Source organism: Excalfactoria chinensis, chromosome 13 (assembly GCF_039878825.1).
Source record: "Excalfactoria chinensis isolate bCotChi1 chromosome 13, bCotChi1.hap2, whole genome shotgun sequence".
NCBI classification, from domain to species: domain Eukaryota; kingdom Metazoa; phylum Chordata; class Aves; order Galliformes; family Phasianidae; genus Excalfactoria; species Excalfactoria chinensis.
In genome coordinates this window covers 3,364,859-3,386,711 of record NC_092837.1, presented here as the reverse complement: position 1 = coordinate 3,386,711, position 21,853 = coordinate 3,364,859, and the positions used below count along the sequence as shown (strand labels likewise).

The window sequence follows — 21,853 nt, the reverse complement described above, 5'->3', positions numbered from 1 at the left end:
GACACTGAGGACTCAGCAGGGGACAGCCCATCACTGCATCACAGGTGGGCTTCACATCAATACTGAGATGTCTTCCCTACAGTTAAATCAGTGCAAACAGAAAGGGAGATAATAGCCAAAGCGGCCAAACAGCTGAACTGGATGGGGAGCTTGCAGTGTGTTTAGCAGCAAGTAAAAGCATGCTCACTTTCTTAAGGTCACTTGAGAGAGATTTAACACAAACATGCAGCGTGATAAAGAGGATTTGGAAGGGCTTAAAAGGTTAGTGAATAGCTAACAAGCTTGTTAATATTTAAGCAGTATTGACTATAATGCAGACTAATATGTAATTCTCATACTAACGATTAATTATATTGATGCAAGGATTTAATTAGGACTTACCCAGCAGGAGGGACCAGGGATCTGGTGCTGAGATGGATTTCCCTGCTGCAGCTGTTTGTCCTCACTCTGGGCAATTGGTCCACACACACTGAGGAAGCAAAAGGCTGAAGACTGAGATCTTCCAGAGGATGAATGTCACTCTTCAGTACATCAAAGAGGATGGCACATACATAGACTTCATAGCATACTGCATCTTGAAAGAGAAACAGATCCCCAAAGGAAACCGCTACCTGTGTCTGACAGCTGCTGTGCTCTCCCTCTCAGTTCCATTTTACTCTATGGTAAGCATTACTTTACTTCCACCAAGTTTAAAAACTCATCTTTTGTTTTTGTAATATAAAAACAGACTAGGGATTAAATCTGCATGGTGATGATTCCCAGACAAAAGAAACAGAAGTGCATTCATCCTCCAACAAAGCTTGCTGTGTGCCTCCATTTGGAAACAATACTGACTGATTTTATCAATCAGAACTTGCAGCCTTCCAGGCCAGTAGAACAGTCCTTCAGAAAGCCTCATCTTCCCAACCTCACATCCACATGAACTCAAGTCTCAGAGACTTCCACATTCTGGTTGCTTTTCCCCCCAGGTCCCTGAGCATCACCATCTCTGTGCCACAACTCACAGCATCATTGAACCTGAAGCTTTTGGGGGTGACAACAAGTCCAGCCCTGAGCCAGAAAGTGGCTGCCAGTTTTGTTTGAGGGGCAGTCACTGGGGGCACTTATGAGAAAGAATCCAGCTGGTGGCTTTCTGGCAATATCTGACTGCTGAAAAGCAGTGTGTGTGAGATTCAAGAATGACAGTAAGCGAATAGCAAATAACAGCTCCTTAGGAGGAATATTCACCGCAGAGTAAAAAGACACAACTAGGCAGAGTTTGGTATGTGTTAAAGATGCTTACCTGTGCATTGTGTGTCTGTTAACACCCTTGCTGATATTTAGGCATGGCACCAAAGCTGCATTTTCCATAACGTTTCACCAAGGTCTTGCATTAGGAGGTTCATGTCTGCAGCAGTTCCTAAGGGAGCAAAAGACACAGAGGGAAAGGTGCAATTTGAAACGGGAGGAAGAAATGTCACGCTACAAGTTAAAACAACAGCCACAACCTGCAATAACCCCACAAGCCCTGTGTCCCCGGCTGGTCTGAGAGGAGAGCAACCACAGATCAGAGCTACAGGAGATTTTTATCTGCCCTTTCTCGGAGCGCTACGAAACGGGGCTGGGGCTGCACGTCGCGCCGGGACCGGTAGGCAGCGCTCAGCACCAAGCGATGCGCAGAGCCCGCCTTCCAAAGGGAAGAAGCAGCTACAGGAGCAAAAAAATCCTCTTTCTGCAGGTTGGTTTCTCTCCCCTCTCTCTTTTTTTTATCTCTTCTCTTTCTAAAAGTGCCGTTAAACTGAGGGAGGGTGGAACTGATGCGTTCTTGCCAAGGGGAAAGTCAGCATTTCCCTGCTTGAATTCGATTCATGCTGAGATGGGTTTCTCTTCTTTGCCTCGCTTATCTTTGTGGAAAACATCTTCCTTGCTCCCACGGGACCACATCTTTCAGTGCTTGGCACTTATTCCCACCTGTGTGGAGATTAAGATCTCCATCAGCAAAATCTGGGCTGCATGTTGTCCTTAGGACCAACTGTGGTCAAACCACCACCTGCTGCTGACCCACATGGGAGGTTCAGATATTCATGCTTCAGAAACAGTGTGATTTTGTTTTACACTTAGTTAATATAATAGGTGATGCTCCTATCCATAACTATATCAGTAAAAAAGAAATCGTTCTAAATTGAAAACAAAATCACATTCCTGCCATCATCTCACATAACTAAGGAGGATTTTCTCAAGCCATCCTTCGAGTTTTAATAGCATTACCACCAAAACAGGCAACATACCTACATTTAAGGTACAGAATGCGGACATATTAGATAAGGAGATGTTGATCCAAAAATAGAAAGAAATTCTTCACTATGAGGTCAGTGAGGGCCTGGAGAGCTGTGGGTGCCCACTGCTGGCAGTGCTCAGGGATGGGCTGAGGGGGCTGCGGGTACCTGGGCTATTCGAGGTGTCAGTGCACATAGCAGGGGTTGGGACTGGGAGTGCCTTGAGGTCCCTTCCAACCCAAACCATTCAGTGATTCTAAGTACCAGAATACTTGGGGTAGCAATCTGAGTGGCAACAACAGGCCAACCCCTGCTCCCCTACAGTACACTCCCTTGCGCCCTTTCCAAATGCTAATAGGAGCTCCCTTTGTCATGCGTATATCTTGGAAGAGTTATAGCCATTAGCCTTCACTCTTCCTAGGCACATAGCCCATCCTTAGCAAAAAACACCACTTCAGTAATAAACTAGACTTCCAGAAATTTATTTCTCGCTGTTCTTCTTGCAGCGATGAGTCAGAAATCTTTGCATTATGACAGCTTAAACCGGTGAATTTTGTGCTCCCAATTGCAATTAAGAGTCAGACAAAAGCTCCAGAGTCAGCGCACCCCTGCTGCTCCAAACCTGGTTTATACTCACTCCTGACATTTAGGTCTCCAAGATGCACCTTCAGAGACTCCTCTGAGAGCTCGATGAGATGCAGAAGTGACACAGAATTAGTGGGATGGCATCCACAAAGCTTTCTTTAATTGGAATTTTACAGCAGAAAAGCTGAGTTGTCCCAAATAAGGAAGTCATAATGATAATAATAATGAGAACAATAATTATGATACCAGTAATAATAATAATAATAATAATAATAATAAAACATTTCAGAAGCACACAATAACTGTATGAGCAAATATCTAATAATTCAAAGCCAGCCCATCAGCAGCTCTGTGTCAGACCCACTACTTCAAGCCTCAGTGCATTACAGCAAAGCTGAGTTCTGGACACGTACTTAGGAAAAACCCCAGTCTGCATCTTCCTTGGGCAAAGGACTGTGGTTCAGAGTTATGTTTGCATCCTTTAAGCCAGCCCTTGAAGCCAACCAATTCCATCGCTTTGAAAATACCGCCCACATTCCATAAAATTCAGATTGGAGATGCAGCCCACAGGGATTAATGAGGGTTTGAATTTATTCCTCAAGAGCTTCTGGTAGTTTCATTTTTCTGCTGTGCCACTATAGTCTTCCTACACACAAAAGTCACTCGCTTGCTTCCAGCTAGGGAAGGGACTTGATTTCACAGCAAATAAGAATTGCATTCGGGTAAAGGAAAATAAATAAAGCAATTACTCACGCTGTACTTCGGCACAAAGTCTGCTTATGAAAATTGCCGTGCAGTGGACAAACAGTTCCAGGTGATGTTTTTTCACAGCATGAGATCTGCAGTTTGCAGGCTGCGCCCCCACAACGCTGGGCACTGAGAGCTTGGATTCCTGTGGGAGTTGGGAAGCTCAAGGAGTGAAGTCAGGAAACAGAAAGCACTGGGGGGAGCCAGCAAGACCTGTCCAACAACCCTCAGATTACAGACCTTGTGACCATTCGTTGCCATTCAGGCTGTTTTAAACACACATCAAACATCCTACTGAGCGTAAGGTGGAGCCATCAGGCACTCATTTCTGCACTCCCCAGCTCTTTTGCTGTGAGTTTTATGAGTTTGGGCAGAGTGGGCTGGAAAATCTCTTGATGACGTTCTTTACATATGCAGCCCCAGCAGAACGTCTGGGTTTTGCCTTCCTCTCTCAATGAGTCTTTCTGATTTTCAGGTTTTATTCCAAGTTTGAATTGGACATCAAGGGGGCAAGCAGCAGAGAAGAAACCCAGTATTGGCTCAGCCAAATAATTGTATTCTCACCGACTATAAGAACATCTGTCTGTCCTCTTCACCTCCCCTCAGAAAAGAAAAAGATTACATCAATCTTCACTTAGCACTGTATCATACGATCATTTGAATTGGAAGAGACTCTTAAAGGTCACCTGGTCCAACTCACCTGCAATGAACAGGGGCACCTATGGCTCCACCAGGTGCTCAGGTTATGCAGGCTGACCTTGAGTGTCTCCAGGGATGGGGCAAGTACCACTTCTGTGGTTAGCCCGTGGCAGTGCCTCACCACCCTTATTGTAAAGCACATTTTCCTTCTGGTTAGGCCCAGAATGACATCATGAACCACGGCTGTCTGATGCTTGTGATATTCCTGCTTCTGCGTGTGTATCTTTTTGAGTGGCATTCTGCATAATTCAGCACAATTCTACATGTTCCATTGTTAATGTGCTCAAAATACACATTACTCAGCTTGACGACTAGGTTTTGTCTTACAGCCATCTGGATGGTTTATTTTAGAAAGTGAACTGGAAGAACAGTGCTTTATTCACAGTTATTAAAAGGGCTCCATGCAAACACGAGGGCTGCAGGGATGGAACTCCTCAATGTGCCTTTGCCTTTCTTCTATTAGCCTCCAGCCTCAGCTTAATCTTAGCACTTCTCACACTTTTTTTGAAGGAGGAAGATAAAATTAATCATTAACCACAGTGTTTTTATCATGAATACTCTATTGGACAACTTTAAACAGAAGTACCATAAATCTCACCATAAATCCATCCATTGACAACTGCTGTTTGCAGACCATGAACACACACTGACCTGCACTAGGCTACAGCTGGGTAACAAAATTATACTTCATGTTAATGCCAATTAATGTTCACAGGAGACTTACCTGGCAGTGGCAGGAGGAGAAGGAGGACAGGGTCCAAAAGCCCTCAAGGGCAACTCCTGAAACCGTGTACCAGCAGTGCAGTGCCTGAAGTGGCTGGAAAACATCACTTGACTTCCATCTTCCATGTAAATACATTTTCCTTTGGATGAAGATGTCCCAGTCAGCCTCTGGGGAGGCAGGAATACGCCAAGCAGCCACAGCAGAGTGAGCTGAAATGGTCACAAAAGTTCAGTTTTATTATAACTATGGATCTGTTCATTGTGAGTATGTGGCATTCACAATACTACCCACTTGGTAACTACAGGGTATTTTCATGGCCCAGGAGGTACTGCAGGATCATTTGCAGCAGCCTTTACCCAGGTTTTCTCCTCAGAAGAAGCTGTGGATGGTTTCCCATCTCTAAACCACTCAATAAAGGCTTTGGGGTCTGGGTTTGCCCTCCTGTGTGTGTCACAGCCAATGTTGCTTGTTTAGAATGTTTCCATTTGTAATTATTGCACAATTGAACGAAGCGAAGTGCTTTGATCACATAATCATTACAACTCTCCTGCTTTGAGGCTAACTGTGCAGCATGACAGCATCTGCTTTAATCCCCAGGTGGTGCCAATAAAAACAAGAGCTTGTAGTTTAATACAAACCTGACTGTGGTCTTCTATACCTTTAACAGCTAATGATAGAAGAACACTACAAAATATAGCAATGATCCCACAGCTGCAAACTACCCATTAAAGCAACACAAAACGTGCAAAGGGTGCCTGCTAGCATGCTCCAAGCCAATGAATCATCTAATGCCCTCCCATACGAACAGAGGATTGCAGATTTCATGTATTTCACCGGTATCTGTTGGAACCAAAATAGAAGTGCATTTAACAGGGGATCAAAACCCATCACTACTAGGATTGGGATGGAACTTCTTCAATTGTCAGATTTCACAGCAGAGACTGCATGACACTTTGTCAGGACTTTCATAACCCTGCCAAGTCAGAAAGCCATAGGACTGCTTGCAGCTTGATCTGCAAAGCAACTGCTTGTTGGGAAAAATAAGCAAGGACATCACCCATTATATTTCACAAAGCACAGAACTGAAAAATAATAACAAGACAGAGAATAGATTTGGATGGCTGAAACAGATGGATATTCCCTCAGCGTAAATGGCAAGTGTCAGTTAGATGCATCAGTTTCTTCCCTGCTGTAGATTCTTAACAAGAGAAACAAGATGATTAGTATGGCGGATACCACGAGTCTGAAAAGATCTCTGTGATCTCAAGTAAGGTGAGTATACCTATAGTCCTCTTGGTGGTCTCCAGGGAGGCATTCTTAGTTGACATTAATTGGCACAGAAAGATCAATGAAGCCACGTATACAAGCTGCAGTTTTTGCCTTGCTCTTTCTCTTCCATCCTATTTGTTTGCACAGAGGTAACTGTTTATGGACAGATTCCTCCCTGGGATGATTTGTACTAACTCCACAGCACCTCCAGTAAACTCATTTTTCTTGAATCCCCTCTGGCACAGGGGCTGACGAAGGCAGCTGTGATTCCTGGATCTGTGCCCTTTGCTAACTTGTGATTTATATCATCTCTTGGTCTTGGAGACTCGGGATTCTAAGAACGTTGTGGTTGAAAACTTAAATCTGCCAGACCACAGGAGCCTGAAGGATTTTTAGTGCCACTTGTTTCCTCTGTGGCATCAGATTAGTCTCATAACTACATTATTTTGTCCAGACTTCGCATTCCCAAAGAGTCCCACAGGGGTCCCATGCAACCTCTTTATGTCATACAGAGAAACACACTCATGCTTTTCTGTCGCTCTCTCCTCCGACTCTCCATTCTTACTGCACTCTCCTGTTGATTCTTCTCCTATATAAACCTGAATAATTTACCGTTTTTTAATTACTTCTTTTCTACTAAGTTTTTCACTTGTTTCTTGTTGATATTTGCATTTATCCCGTGCTGGTGTGGTCAAACCAGAGAGGGCAGGATGGAAGTCTTGCAGGCTCAGCAGAGTAGTCCCCTCCTGGAAGACCTGTGGGGTTGCGTACCAACCATACTGTAGTCTTTTATGAACATCTAATAAGGTCTGAAATTACAAATATGACCCTCAATACAGATGATGTGTATAGAATCATTCTGTGCATATAGAATCATAGCCATCGTTAAGGTTAGGAAAGACCACTAAGATCACCAAGTCTAACACCAAGCCATCCCCACCATGCCCTCTGACCATGTCCCCATGTGCCACATCTCCACAGTTCTCAGACACCTCCAGGCATGGGTACTCCACCACTTCCCTGGGCAACCTGTGCCAGTGACCAACCATGCAGGTAAGAAAGAGCTAAGCTCACCTTTGTATTGTGTCCCAGGGGCTTCTTCTCTGGTCCAGCATCAGAAGGATTTGTTTAACAGCAGCAGTAGTAGATAGAATGCTACAGTAAAAATAAACAGCATTAATAGGGAAACAATGAAATAATCACATAGATTACACCTACACAGGAATGAGAGAAGTAGTGGTGTAGTTAGGCTGGTGCAGTGCTACAAGCAAGTGTTTCTGCATGTCCTGAGGAAAGAACATTCATCTGTGCCAGCAGAACTATTGCCTCCCTCCATAGGTTTGTGGTCAGTTGTGGGCAACACTGTGAGCATCATGCATAAGAAAGATGCTCCTGCCTTTCTTTCATGCTGTGAGGTCTCCCATGGACCAAAGAGCAGCCAGCAGATAGCCCAGGCTGCATGGTCCCTACTGGGACAGGCTCAAGGAATGAAGGGCCCACAATATGCAGCAGGCTGGTTTGGAATCAAGTCCTCATTCACCTCTGCAAAGGCAAGGAGCAATAGAAAGCAGTGCTGAATGGCTGCCCTGGTCCTGCCCCAGGAGAAGTTCTCCATGGGAGGTTTGCTGCTGTCACCACAAACACAGAGCAGGTGACAGCACTGCTCTGGCACTTCCCACTGTCCCCTCCAGGGCAGTGTCAGGAGGTACACATCCAGTCTTGGCTCTGACACTGCAAGAGAAAGGACAAACCGAGTCTGACTTAATGACACCAGCTAAAGAGAAGGAGCTCATAGAGCCGAGGACTTAAATTATTCTGTCATACATTGCTTCTGGCATGAACTGTTGGCATGGAGACTATTGCGAAATGTAATACAACATAAATAAAATATTAATGGCACACGAGAAACTGGAATTGATTTAAAGAGATACTGAGCTGCCAACTGAGCTACAGTTTGGAGTTTATCATGCAAACAACAGGGAAAATTACGACTGAAGCTATAAAGGGCAACAGAGAACATTCCTGCTCTGACAAAGTACCCTGGGCCCTCAGAACTCAGAGAAGACTGATTTGGCAGAGGGACGAAATACTTCCTAGAACTTCTTTTTTCCACCTACAAATGAAAGGACACATATTGCTTAGAAGAGCACAGGTGACATCACAGCATTCACCAAGGTGAGAACAACACTGCCATCACTTCTGCCTCACCATCTCAGGTTGCCTTGGCAGGAAAATCACTATCCAGAGTGGAGAGAAGGCAACAGGAGTCTGCAAGGCTGAGCCGAGTGCCCAGAGCTGGCAGTGGGGCTGGTGTTCCTTAGCATGGATGTAGACCACGAGGTTGAGAATCAGGTCATGTATGTTGAGATATGAGGTTTCCACTGGCTCAGGTGACTGCAAAGCTGTTAATAAAATGTAACCATAGAATCATTAAGGTTGGAAAAGAGCACTGAGATTATCTAAGACCAACTGTCTACCCATCAAATGACAGTAAGACAGCTGGCAGGACAGAAGTGACAGAGCAGTTTCTGAGCCAGCATAATCAGTACCTCAGAGCCAGACCTACTATGCTGTAGTAGTTGGCCCCAATGGGTTCACATCATAGTCATAGAATCACCAGCATTGGCAAAGACGTCCAAGACCATCAAAGTCCAACCATCCACCTAACACCACTGTTTCCCCATTAAACTGTGCCCCTTAGTACAACATCTATAAGTTTCTTGAACACAAATACTTATTTATGGCAGAATTTTACCCCAAAGCAACACATTTGTAATTTATGAATGTCTGAAGGAACGGGACTCTAACCCTCTCTACTCACACTCCTTTTCTCTTTGTAGGGTTTTGATATCCACGTCCCTTGCTTCAGGACCTGTTGCTGGTTCCTCAATGTATGTAAATATCATTAAAAATAAATGAATTTTCTGAAGCCTGATAATTTGCAATTTACATAAATCATAAGAACTATTCCCAAGGAGAGTGAATTGGAAGAGAAAGCCTGAGTGGTTTGGGAACAACGGAGTCTATCTGATCTAAATACCTATGAGATAGCTGGAGATGAAAAATTTCCATATACAATGCAAAACAGCAGCCATAATTTAAAAGCCCTGTCTCCAGGCAATAGAATTCTCCCAAGTAACAATTCTAACTGCTGAATTTCTTATACAGAACTTGCAGAACTTCTCACCGAGAGCTCCGCGCATCGCAGAGCAGCACCGCAAACATGGAGAACAATGGAAATTGGATTATAATCACCAGTAATTTACATACATTCTTTAATTTGCTATTCAAAATGAACCAGAGAGATGCAGGGCTCTGTCTGCAGGTGCAGATAAATCACGTCTCTGCTCATGCACAGCAGTGTATACTTGTGCAAAATTTACCACAGTGCCCTTTTGCACAAGTGTGTGTAATTTCACTTAAAATATTTTGAGCATAATTTCACGGTAGAAAGTTTACAGATGCAAAGAAATTGTTAGGAATGTTCTATGGAGTTAATATATAGGGAACAAAACAAGCTCACATCTCCATTCTTTTAGTCAGTGAATGAAGCCAAATGCTTGGATTAGTCCACAGCCCTATCAGTTTATTGTGCACTATCTAGAAAGCTGCATGAGGTGCTTATTGACTCATGGGATGCGGGGAAACACAGGAGAATGGTGTGGAAGTACTCATTAAAGTGTTTAGCACATGCGTCCATTGTGCTTCTCTTCCTTCTATTGTCTCTGGGGCAAGGCAAAGGCTGGGCTGTTCCCACAGAGAGGATGTCTGAAGTCAACATCAAAACCATTTTCCTGGGAAGTGGATGCTGATTTATAAACAGAAGTGCTCTCAGCGGGGCCCTGGAGGGTCCCCAAGGTCTGGCTAACGTCACCTCCACCCCTCCTGCCTCAGAGGAGAGTCTTCCTGCCCCACCTGCTGGGCCTGGGCTACTGCAAGGCGCTCTGCTCTTTGTCAGAAATGAAGAGCCCTATTGCTCCATGGCTTCACAATGTCACTGCTCTCTGAGGACCCCCCTGCTGTACCAGACCACACATGTCCAATTTGATAGTGTTGTGGATTTGCTGCCCTCTTTTTTCTTTTCTTTTTTTAAAAATGTTTCAATAAAAGACGTTAAAAAATAAAAGTAGTGTTATTACATACATACATTAATACTAACACGTTTTACAGGTGGCCAAGGACAATTCCTTTTTGCTTAATACGCTCCAGGCAAGCCAAAATGTTGGACAGAAATGTCTTCATTCAGAAATGACTGCTCCACAATTCCCACTTCATAGAAGAAGGTGAAACAGACAAAGAAAACAGAGGCCTTATTCAGAGCACCTGTCAGCGTACGAACAAAAAACAGAGGAAAAATAGCTATCTGATGGGAAAAAAAAACCACTTGTGCATTTTTTCTGGTGGCGCCATGCTTCTGTGCAGAACCAGGAGTTGGACTCAGTGATCCTTATGGATTCCTTCCAACATGGGTGTATGGGAGATTGGTAATCACAGCCTGAACCTCTGATTAATCAGCTGAGGCAAGTGTGGGGTCAGCTGTGGGGGCACAGGTGAGAGTGATGGAGCTGTGCTCCCGGAAGGGGTGGAGCTCGACTCCATCCCCTCTGAGACCTCATTTAAGGGCTGACTCCCACTGAGGCAGCATCTCTTGGAGATTGCTCACCAGTGAGGACTGTCCCAGCTTCTTCAGCCAAGGCACCACTGGTGAGTTTTCCTTTACTTACTTATACCTTCTGTACATTTGCTACCATCTGTATATTAATAACCAATACAAGGGGGTATTCTATGATTCTATAGAAGGGCCTGTGGAACCTTGTGCCCAGCTTTGGTTTTGTTAATATCATGCTATCACGTTGCTCTATATTTCCATTACTATAGCTTCAGATGTTTTGCTTTATTTCCATTAAGTGCTAGCAAAATCATCTGTGAAGGCTCTTGTAATTAGGCAAGTAATTATAAGTGTATTTACAGTAATTCATCAACATTAGATGGCTCAGGAGAAGCAGACTTGCAGGCAGGTGGGACTCAGCAGCGCCAGCACCTTCTCACTGCAGAGAATGAAGGTGATTAGAGGTAGGTACAGCAGCACAATCACACTCCACCTGGCTTTGCCCTGTAGATGTTTCTATCATCCACAAGCAAAAGGGCTCAGATGCATTTCTCACCCCTTATTTCATTATGGCTTACCCAGCCATACACAGAGGGAACTGATCTGCTGTTTGAAAGCCACGTGTTGCAGCCGTGACAATACACAAATGGGTTTTGCCTCTCCCTCTGTCGGGGAGACAAAATGATGTATAAGACCACAAGAAATACAAAATAAAATGCAAAACCACAAGCCTGAGTTGTGGACATCTCTGCTCATTGCAGGGGTGTTGGAGGAGATGGCCTTTAAGGGTCCCTTCCAACTCAATTCCATGATTCCATGAAGAAACAAATACAGTTTGGCATGCTGGGTGAGCCTGGTAGCGAGCAAGCCATGCCAGCTGGGAAAGATGTACCAGAAATGACCTGAAGTGCCCAACATAAATACAGTGTGGGGGAATGACAGCTTCAGATATCAATGTTAATCTCCCCACCCCAGCTGCCCTGTTTGGCTCTGCTTTTATGACTTGCTGTGAGCTACCAAACAACAGCACCTAATGAGCTGTCAGCACTCAGCGCTACTTTTGGAGTCAGTTTCTCTTCTGCAGAAAATGATAGTTCTGCTTAGTGGGAGCGACGTCTGCGTGCAAGGAGAAGTCAGAACCTGAGATGAACTTCAATTTAGTTTCAGCACCTGCACCCTCTGAGCTATCTGGGCTTGTTTCCTTTAATGAGAGCACACCTGCTTGTAGATGCAACCTTTCCAGCAGTGGAACTCAAGGTTCACATTAAACATGTTCCTATAGTCTAGATCTCACTTTGGATGTTCATTTCATGGACGATTACTGCCCCAGCCTTTCACACACCATTTCCCTGTGTGATTGCAGCCTATTTTCCAAAGGAAATTTAAAAGCCTCCTTGGGACATGGAGCAAATAGAGAAAAAACTTCCCAAACTGCTTTTCTCAGGTGAGAGCCATGCCTTTCATCTTTGCTCACAGTGGATGAAAGCACAGAGCTGCTCCTCAATGCCATGCACTCACCTCACAGTACTGCACCTCATGCACCCAGTCCCTCCTTATGGGGTCAGTGTTTCCCCATTTGGGGTGCCATGCGGTGCCCAAGAGAAAGAAGCAATGCCCTGCCTTCCTAAGACTGGACCCACTCAACTCACCTGTGCAATTGGAGCTCAGTGCCTCGGCTGGTGGGAGGTGTAGGAAATGCTCTTCATGCACTGCTTTTGTCATCGGGCAGAGATTGTTTCCGTCTCTGTGTGCCTATGGGAAACAGCTGTAGAATCATGCTGGCAGCATCCTGTTTGTTCTGAAGGAGAACTGCCCCATAAGAGTCCTGCGTTATACCTCACACCTTTGCTATGTGGAGCATCCATCTGACCTGGGAGGAGGATTTTGGTCTAGTTTTGGGGGCATTTTTGGGGTGGCTGTGAGGCACAGCTCTGGCTGGCAGAGCTCCCTGCTCTGCTGGTGTGTGCAGCTCCCCAGTTCCTTCCCAGGTGCATGTGAGAATCATGCTCTCCCCTCCTGCTCCATTACCTGCTCACTTTCTCACCTCACACTGTACAGCCTCCAGACGTGTAAAAGCCCACAAACAAATGCAGTTCGATAATGAGGTGTTTAAATGCTCTAACACACATGCTGGAGCTGCTGTTGCTAATAGAAACGTGTTGCACTTCTATAGAGGCAGTTTCCTCGGTAACTGATGCCACCACAGGGCCCCATCCTGCACGGTGCTGACTGGTCCATGAGAGCAGAAAGCCACAGATGTGCTGTGCATCATCCCATACACAGCTCCATCACAACAGGCAGTATCCAGAGTGATCTCAAAAGTGGATTTTGATTTCCATGCGGTGCAAACCAGTTACAGGAAGGAGGAAAACATTACACCCATCAACATGACATTCAGTCAAATGCTCTAACACAAGAATGGTCAGCACTCTTGGCCATTCGCTTCCATGTCAAAGGCAAGAAACTCCCCAGGGGTGGAACGATAATAAGGAATATACCTAAGCTTTTATTGAACAGGGCCACACAACTCACAGGGAACCCTGGGAGGATCCCTGAGGGTTTTTCTGCAGCAAAGGAAAACTATGGAAACTCATCTTGTCTGCTCATGAATACAGTGCCTGCTATCTGTCCACACATGACAGCCCTAAGGGACACACAACTAATCCAGCACTTAACAGCTCTTCTCAACTCCTACTTAGCTTTGAAGCCAGCTGTTCCTATTCACAAGCACTAAGATGCTGAAAAACTCTCCTAATTTCCCACTAATGCCAGATCACCTGAGTTCTGCCTACAGACCTTGTGCTGCCTGAACATCGTCTTATCTTGGTGGCATCAGGCAATGCACTCGACAATATCATGCCCAAAGTGATGATGATATCAGCACTTAAAGTGGTCTGAAGAAAGATCTTCCTCTAGTTTCTACGGGTGTCTTGAGCTGCATTTCTTTTCTCTCTCTACAGACTCAGTGCAACGAGCTGCTTTGCTGGCCAGGCCTGACCCTCAGCTGGGTAACTCCCAGCAATGACCAGCAAGGAACAAAGGAGGAGATGCTGCCCACTTGTGATCCCTTTGGTCTGACTGCTGCTGTGGGATAGAGGCTGACAACAGGGATATGGGATGCTTGACTGCCAGCAGAGCTGGAGGAGACCTCCAGGGACCACCTCCCCCATCTCCACTGCAAACAGCAACAGCCACATCAATGTCACCATCGCCAGGTGCTTCTCTAGCCTCCCATACAGACCCCCATGATGGTGTCTTCATGTCTATATTGGCACCCTACCTGTCACTCAGCTGTCTTTTACCACCCTCCCTCCCAATCTGTCATGTCTTGCCTGTCTTCTTTGGTTTTGTTCTGCTCCTCTCTCTGTTCTCTCCTTGTCTGCTCTTTCTCTAATTCTTGGCATTGATTTGTTTCTCTTCCACTAAAGAGACTAATTTGAGCTTTTCAACGCTTTCTGCTCCTCCTCATCCTTCATTCTGCTCTCTCCCGCTCCTCATATCAGCCTCAAGCACAGACCAGGTCACAGAAGGCAATCAGCTCTGAAAGCCTTTCTGAACTCTGTTTTCCTTCTTGGAAACAATCCCAAAAACAAATAATAAATGCTTCTTTTAATTAGAGAGACCACTGGCCTAGCATTAAAATTACCTTCTGCTGACAGGATGCACTTAACTGACTGCTGATTTGCTCAGTCAACGATGATGCAGGATCTGTTCATTAATTCCAGCAGAGAAAAAGAGTAACTTACAACAGACTTGGTTCCGCACTTAAACAGCACCTGCAGCACATCTGTGCTTAAGGTTAAAGCAGTGTGCTTCTGCAGTCTGTGATTTCCAGGCTTCTGACCTGGCAACAAGTGACCTGCTGAACCACAACTGCTGTGCTTTACTCCTCCGCAAGTCTCTCTCATCTGCAGAGCCACTCTTGAGAGGCAGGAATGCATTTTTAAGCCAAAAAGACTTTGCAGTTTAGGTAGTTTCCCACCTATCATGTCAGTCTTTTCATTACACAGGTGGAGCCAGAAGTTCAGCTCCCAGTTCTAAGGGCAGGCCCGTCACTGTGCTTGTGGTAGTCACAGAACCAGCACAGTCATAGAGTGGCTTTAAGTCCTTCCCCTATTGCTGGTCTGTGGCAGGGCCTCAGATTTCCTTAATGAACAAAAATCAATTGGGACCCAAACTAAGGCTCCTCTGACTCTCCTGGGCAGGGCAACCCACTCATTTTGTCTTTGCATCATTTCTTAATACCCTGGTTTCCCTATAATGGTCCAGGAGGGGAATTTTTTGGGGGGGCTCAAGCTCGATGTCAGCTCTTACACCAAGAATCCAGTTAATTTCCATAAATATCAACACACGGCATTTCCCTCCTGGCTGGACAAACATACTGATGTGATCTAACAATTGATGGGCAGTTGGAATGGCTATTTGCTTCCCCAAGTAGAATGCATCCTGTTATGTTACCTGTACCTTTATGTCCTTCTAGCTTCTAGGACTGCAGTTGGACAGTTGTTAATGCAAGTTCCTGCTGTCATCAGAGGACATCCACGCAGATCTTCAGAGCTTCTACCTCTGAGGGTATAGAGGAAAACAATACTCACTGGCTGTGTCTACTCCCAGAGCAGACACAGCCCTGAGTTCTTGGAAGCAGACTGACTTGCTGTGCTGCAGTTGCCAACATCCCACAGGGCAGCCAACCCTGAGGGCAGCAGACTCACCCATCTTTCATGCTGTGGGGGTGCTGAGGTGAGTGCTGGTAACAGGGCCAACCTGCTCTGGGATGCACCAGCCAGGCTGCTGAGATTGCCTGCTGCTAAACCTGCACTGCATTGGCCCGGGCAAAACACCTCCCGGTGGTGCTCTCCGAGCAGCTCTTCCAGAAGGTGTTTGCAACACATGAAGCAGATGATGCAGCTTTCTCGGGACCACAGCGACCTCACTACAGCAAGCTTGCTGTAAGGTGAAAAACTGCTCCCCAGCCTATGGAGCTATGGAAGGCAGACTTAAACAAAAGGCTCTTTCCTCCTCCCTTAGTCTCTTTTAAATGACAAACTCCCAAACTCCTTGATTGAAGGCTGACATTTCTCCTTGTTTAAGAGGTGAAGCCTGGATCAGAGCCGTCACTCATGCTGTTGGCTGAGAGCCCGATGGGCTGAGAAGGGCTCATTGCTAAATTCACACTGCCACACAATAGGGGGGGGATTATCCTGTTGGGTGTTCAGAAGTTACATCTGAGCAGCGTGGCTACAGAAGGAGCACAGAGCCCCGTGGTGGAATAATTACTCGAAAACATCCACAGGTTTGTCACAGCGGATTGTTTTCACAATCAGTATGACGGCATTGTCAGATACCTGTTACAAACGAATCCCTTGAAACAAATCCCAAACCCATCCAGGTCTGCATCGGCCCCGCTGCCATTCACTTGGTGACATTTTGGAGCTGGTAACCATCAGGCTGCAATCTGTGCTGCTGATAGGATTATCGGTTCCGTGAGGATTGCAGCTGGATCAGGCATCACTCGGTGAGTTTTCCTCCTCCTGGTAAACACACACAAATAGAATTCAGGAGCACAGACTTATTATATAAAATAAATGACAGTGTTGGACCTGAGGATGTGTTACTGACTACCTGGCATAATGAAAGGAGAGAGCACATTATTTATTCCTGCAGGAGAAGGATATTTAACAAAATTACACTCTAAACATTATTTATAGGGTAACCTTGTCTCCACAACCTTTTCCAGCAGAAACAAATTAGGGATCATCCATCATGAGCAAACTCTGCTGTTCCAGTCTCCCCCGGCAAGGTTTTGTGCCAGACCACGCAATGCCCCGAGATTTCACCACCACCTGGAGCTGATCCCATCTCAGCCACCCACAGCTGCACTGGGTGATCACATCGTGCCTGCAAGCAGTGCAACCCCAGACAGCCCAAAAATCCAAAGCTGCCTGCTCCAGTTAATCACAAGTCATTTCCCCCAGGGCGTTTATCCACTGAGAGATCAGCGCAAACCGCACAGGGTGTGAATTCTCAGTGCTGTGAGCATTAAAGCCCTCTTAATGCCCACTAAAATTGATTGCTTCCACTTCAGCCTAATTCAGATCCCAAACTGGCCGCAGCCCAGCGACATCCAGGTGATGCGGGAGAGGAGCCAAGGTGCAGCTCAGCAGTGCTGGCTCTGCCCACTCTTACAGCCATGCCAGATGGGTCTTTGGACATGTTTCCTATTAAAAGTATGAGAGTCACCCTCCCTCACTTCCTACCCACTGTCTTATTTTAAGTAATGAATCACACATTTTATGTTTTGGGTTTGTTTTCTCTTTTTTTTCCTTTTTCCCCTTATGAAGCTGAAAATGCAGTTTGAGCTCTTCCAGTCCTTCAACATTCCGGACTTCTGCAACACCTGCAGCAAGTAACCTTTGCCACTAATGAACATTCTTGTAGCTCTTGGCATTGCTCAGTGTCATTTGTCATAGAGGATGTCCCTTTTATGATCTCTTCAAACATTCCCTGTGGCAACAGACTTGTTTTTCCCCAGTTAGCAAACTCATTTGTGATATTAAGTAATAACAGATACTCTGAAATTTCGGGATTAGCTGGAGGTCACATCCAAGATCTTCTGAGCCACAGCCAAGGTGAGATGATGCACCATGTTGGGGTGTTCTGTGTCACAGAAAGATGATGTTATACACACGAGACCTTGTTACCCCAAGGCTGCAGGCACTTGGAGAGAGGAGCCAGAACAATGATGAATGAGGATAGCGTGGGCAACCTGTGCAAGGAGTCACTCTATTGTAGAGCCATTGCATTTGGGCTGTCCCATGGAGCAGGATGCATTTGCTCAGCCCCCACCCGGCCATCCAAGGTTGTGTTAACTCCAAACGTGGCATTCTGTAAAGTTCTATGGAGTGAAAGTGCCTTCTTGGCTGGAAGGATAGGGACTGCTGTCAGTCAAGTGCCTTTTACAGGCAGTGATATAAAAGAAAAGTGGCAAAAAATGAAGACTAATGAAGAAGAAGCAGAAACCTGGGAAATAATGGCCAACCTGAAAGCTGCAGATTGCTTCGAGAGCTTATTCAACGAGCATGCAGGTTCCAGAGACTTTTCTCTTTTAACTGGTAAAAATAATCAACACCTACCCACCTTTGAAGTTCAGTGACAATAATGAACTGGCAAATATTTATAGGAAACGCCATGGCACACAAAGTACTCCAAAGGACTTATGTAAGTGCCACTTTCTTTAGAACAGTTCTAGGGGAAATGCCTTAAGAAGCTTTATCAGCATAAAACATACTTTGAAATTCATGCAAATTAATAATTGGCAGGGCAAAGTCAAATCCATCTTGAGTGGAATGACTTAACCCTGTTGGACAATCTTTTTTTTTTATTAATAACTCTAATTGTTAATCTGCAAGTTGAGAGAGGAAAATTCTCTCCTGTTGTTAAACGTAATGGAACAAAGGAGGAAACCTCTCCAGCCTGCAGGGACTTTATGGGAACCAAATAAGGTGACAGGTTCTACTGAATAAGACCCATTCTCCAAAATCAAACCAATTAAGCCAGAGTAAATTTTGGAAACTGATGACTCCAACATATTTCTGCATACGAATGGCAGAGCCCAGGGTTTTTATTCTCCTCCAAGAAGCTCTGGACAGCCACAGGGCCTTTGCAGAGTCCTTCTCTTTTCTGAGCTTTCTCACATGCTGAATTTTTGGGTTCCTCACTGGAAGAATCCATTGAGACAAATCTAAAGTAGTTGCCCGACCTCACATGGATGAAAGCCATGCAAACAACCAGGCGTTTGTTTGCAGGTGGTGTTTGCCTCTTTGGGTTAGAATGGATAAGATTTGGTGTTTACTAAAATCTAAGACCAAATGTAACCCCCTCCAGCCTTTCTGTACCACTAAAATTAACGTTTTGCCCTGAAAAAACTAAAGCCACTCCATTTATCTCATCTCCTGAGTAATTCTGTGATTCTATGATTCCTCAGGTTTCATTTGCAGCTACTCATCCAACAGTCATTTCTACTTCATACATTGAATTTAATTTGTCTGGTTACAAAACTGAACCTGGAGAAACAGGATGGAAAGCCGTCCGCTTGTCACTGTCTTCCAACACAAAACTGACAATGCAGTTTTTCATATGAACACTGTTTCCATCACAAACTCCTTGGCAACAAACGGTGGTTTGGTATTTTTATTGGCTTTGAGGTCTTCTTTGTCCTTGTGTTGTACCTGACATCATTGGCCAGATTTGCAGTTAAGAAACATATAATAGGATCTACAGCATAACATGGTATAATGAATGACAACAAGAGGAGACGTAAATGATGTTATTTGGAGAGCACTACCCCCGTGGTTCCCTTTACTGAAATATTCTTTACTGAATAATCCTGTGCTCAAGGTTTCTTACTGTTCTAATGGGTTGCCACTGCCATTACGTCTGTCTGGGTGCCTAGCATCACTCGTATGGTAAGCACTGCTCAGCCTGCTGTCAGATGGGGAACTGTGCAAACGGGACCATGTGAAAAACAAAACTCTTCAAAGAGGTGAATCTGTATCCTTTGGGTGATGTGTTTTACACTATGGACCTTTGAAAACCTGCTCTGGTGAAGCAGAGGGGATTGTGAACTGCAGCATATGTGAGCTGACAAAGCTATTGTGTTGGCCATAGCTATGCAGGAGAGAGAGCAACAGGTTCTGCTCCCTAGAAGAGGACAGCCCCTGCCTCCTCCTCCGCATCTGTGCAACAGGCTCTAAGGCTGCTCCCCACACCAGGTAAGATGCTCGTGTGCTTACAAAGGAAAAGCTTTTGTGTGTAATTTCTGGCTGTCCGTAACTGTTCCAGCGCGAGCCCCACAGCAGCAGCACGGAAGGACCTGCCTTTCTTACTGAAGCCCACAGGACTGCCCACGAGCCTCAAGTCAAACCCATGCTTAGGTAGCTGTTACATCAAGTCCCACCACAGCTGGGGACCCCCACCCTCTGCATCTCAGCCTGAAACACTCTGTTGCCAACAAATGCAGCTTTTTAAAGAATTAACTCATCTAACATCAAATGGATTTCATTCTCTTTCCACAAAATGAGGCGATAATAGCGGGCAAAGATCCTAATGCCATTTACCAGCATTAGTTTATGCTCTCTGTGGAAATCTCTCGTGGATTACAGCAAAGCAGAATTTGTCAGGACTGCAGAGAAGCTGGGGGCCTCGCTTTTGGTTTCTGATCACAGCTCTACCTTCCTCCACCAAGAAAGCAGCAAATGATTACTCATGTAGTGCTTATTGATTTAGTAGTCTTCGTTTTAAAAATTATGTTTCCCAGGATTGTTCTTTTTTTTTTTTTTAATTATTATTACTGAAGCAAATTGTAACAAACTGAATTGGAAGCTGGTTAACTCCTTCCTATCTCTGCTTTTGTAGCTCATTTTCTCTCTGATTGAACAAAAGCCATAAAGTGAGAACTGTTTTCTCTAAACACAGGAAATAAAAGACAAGCTTCATAAGGACGTGTCATGCTCAGCTTGTTTGTGCTTCCTTCCTTCTCACCACCTGCTGCAATTCCTCCCCTTCTTTCCCAACTGTTTTACCCTAATCTTTATGTGAGAATAACCATTAACAGAATCATACAGCAGATAACTGATTATAACGAGGACATTTGGATAAACAGTCACACAAAAAAAGTTTTCTACACCTATAACCAGGAGGGAGATAACAGTTTGGTTTGTCCTCCAGATCACAGCAGGACCAGATAATCTCAAAGCCTTGCTCTCTCTGCTCTACAGGTACACTCCTGCTTTTCAAGGACTACTGGGATAAAGTACAATGGGAAGCTCCAGTCTGCCTTCCATGCAGATGATTTCCAGAGACTCAGGAAAAGGAAAGAACATCACTGGAACAAGGAGCACAGGGGGACAACCTGCACTGTGTCAGGGCAATGGGTCAGGAAAGGGTCTGGAAGAAGAGTCCCATGAGGAGTGGCAGAGGGAACTAGGATTGTTCAGTATGGAGAAGGCACAGGGGAGGCCTCACTCCGTGTAACTCCCTGAAAGAAGGCTGTTGCCAGGTGGGGGTCGGCCTCTTCTCCCAGCTAACAGCGATGGGACCAGAGGGAACGGCTTCACGTTGCAGCAGGGGAGGTCTCCATTGGATGTCAGGAAGAACATCTGTGCTGAAAGAGTGGTCGGGCACCGGCACAGCTGCCCTGGGAGCTGGGGGAGTCAGCGTCCATGGAGGCGCTCCAGAAGCGTGGGGATGTGGCCCTGAGGGACGTGGGCAGCTGGGGGGTGGTCGGTGGGACTCGGTGATCGTAGAGGTCTTTGCCAACCAGAGAGATTCTGTGATTCTGTGAGTCGTTTATTGCAGTGAGTGGTACAACTATCAGCGGGCAACAGCCCACAGGCAGAGCCTGGAGAACATCACGGCAAGACGTAAACGCTCGACTGGGACACTGCTGGAGCCACAGGCCCCGTAGCGTTCAGGTGGGGCCAGGAGGGTGGATGTGCCGCCCGGTGCCTTCGGCAGCACCAACACGCCGGGTTCCAGCAGGGCTGCGTCCGGCACCGGGCCCCTCACTGTGCGCTGGCTGCAAGAGACGCCTCCTCCCTGCAGCCCCTTCTTCTACAACTGCAGCACCATTCCCTCATGGCCAAGGGCATCTAGACGTGGTGCCTGTCACACCCACACCAGCCCGGAGTGACCTTGGTGCTGCTGCACACCGAGGGGCAGGAAGACCCCAACGAGGTGCGTGCAACAGAGGGGGGTCCCAGACACCCCATAAAAGCAGAGTCCCCAGTAACCAGATCTGTGTGCAGGACGACGACCACAGCGATGCCTGGAAAGGCAGAGAAGAACCAAACTGACAGTGGCATAAGGGAATGAAGTTTTATTGAGATGGGTTTGGATGACATTGGATAGGATTAGGGATGGGGTTTAGGGTTGGAACGGAGCTTGTAGATGGCTGCTCCCACGGCT

The 21,853-nt window shown here is 45.8% G+C and overlaps 1 long non-coding RNA gene across 1 annotated transcript; it reads right to left on the bottom strand.

Annotated features, from left to right (window-relative positions):
• Positions 1 to 395: 395 nt before the first annotated feature.
• LOC140258407 (uncharacterized) lies at positions 396 to 3,731 on the bottom strand. The gene is made up of 3 exons (XR_011905249.1): positions 3,594 to 3,731; positions 1,283 to 1,399; positions 396 to 469 (listed from the first exon to the last, which is right to left on the bottom strand). It is a non-coding gene; the product is annotated as an uncharacterized lncRNA (long non-coding RNA).
• Positions 3,732 to 21,853: the final 18,122 nt, after the last annotated feature.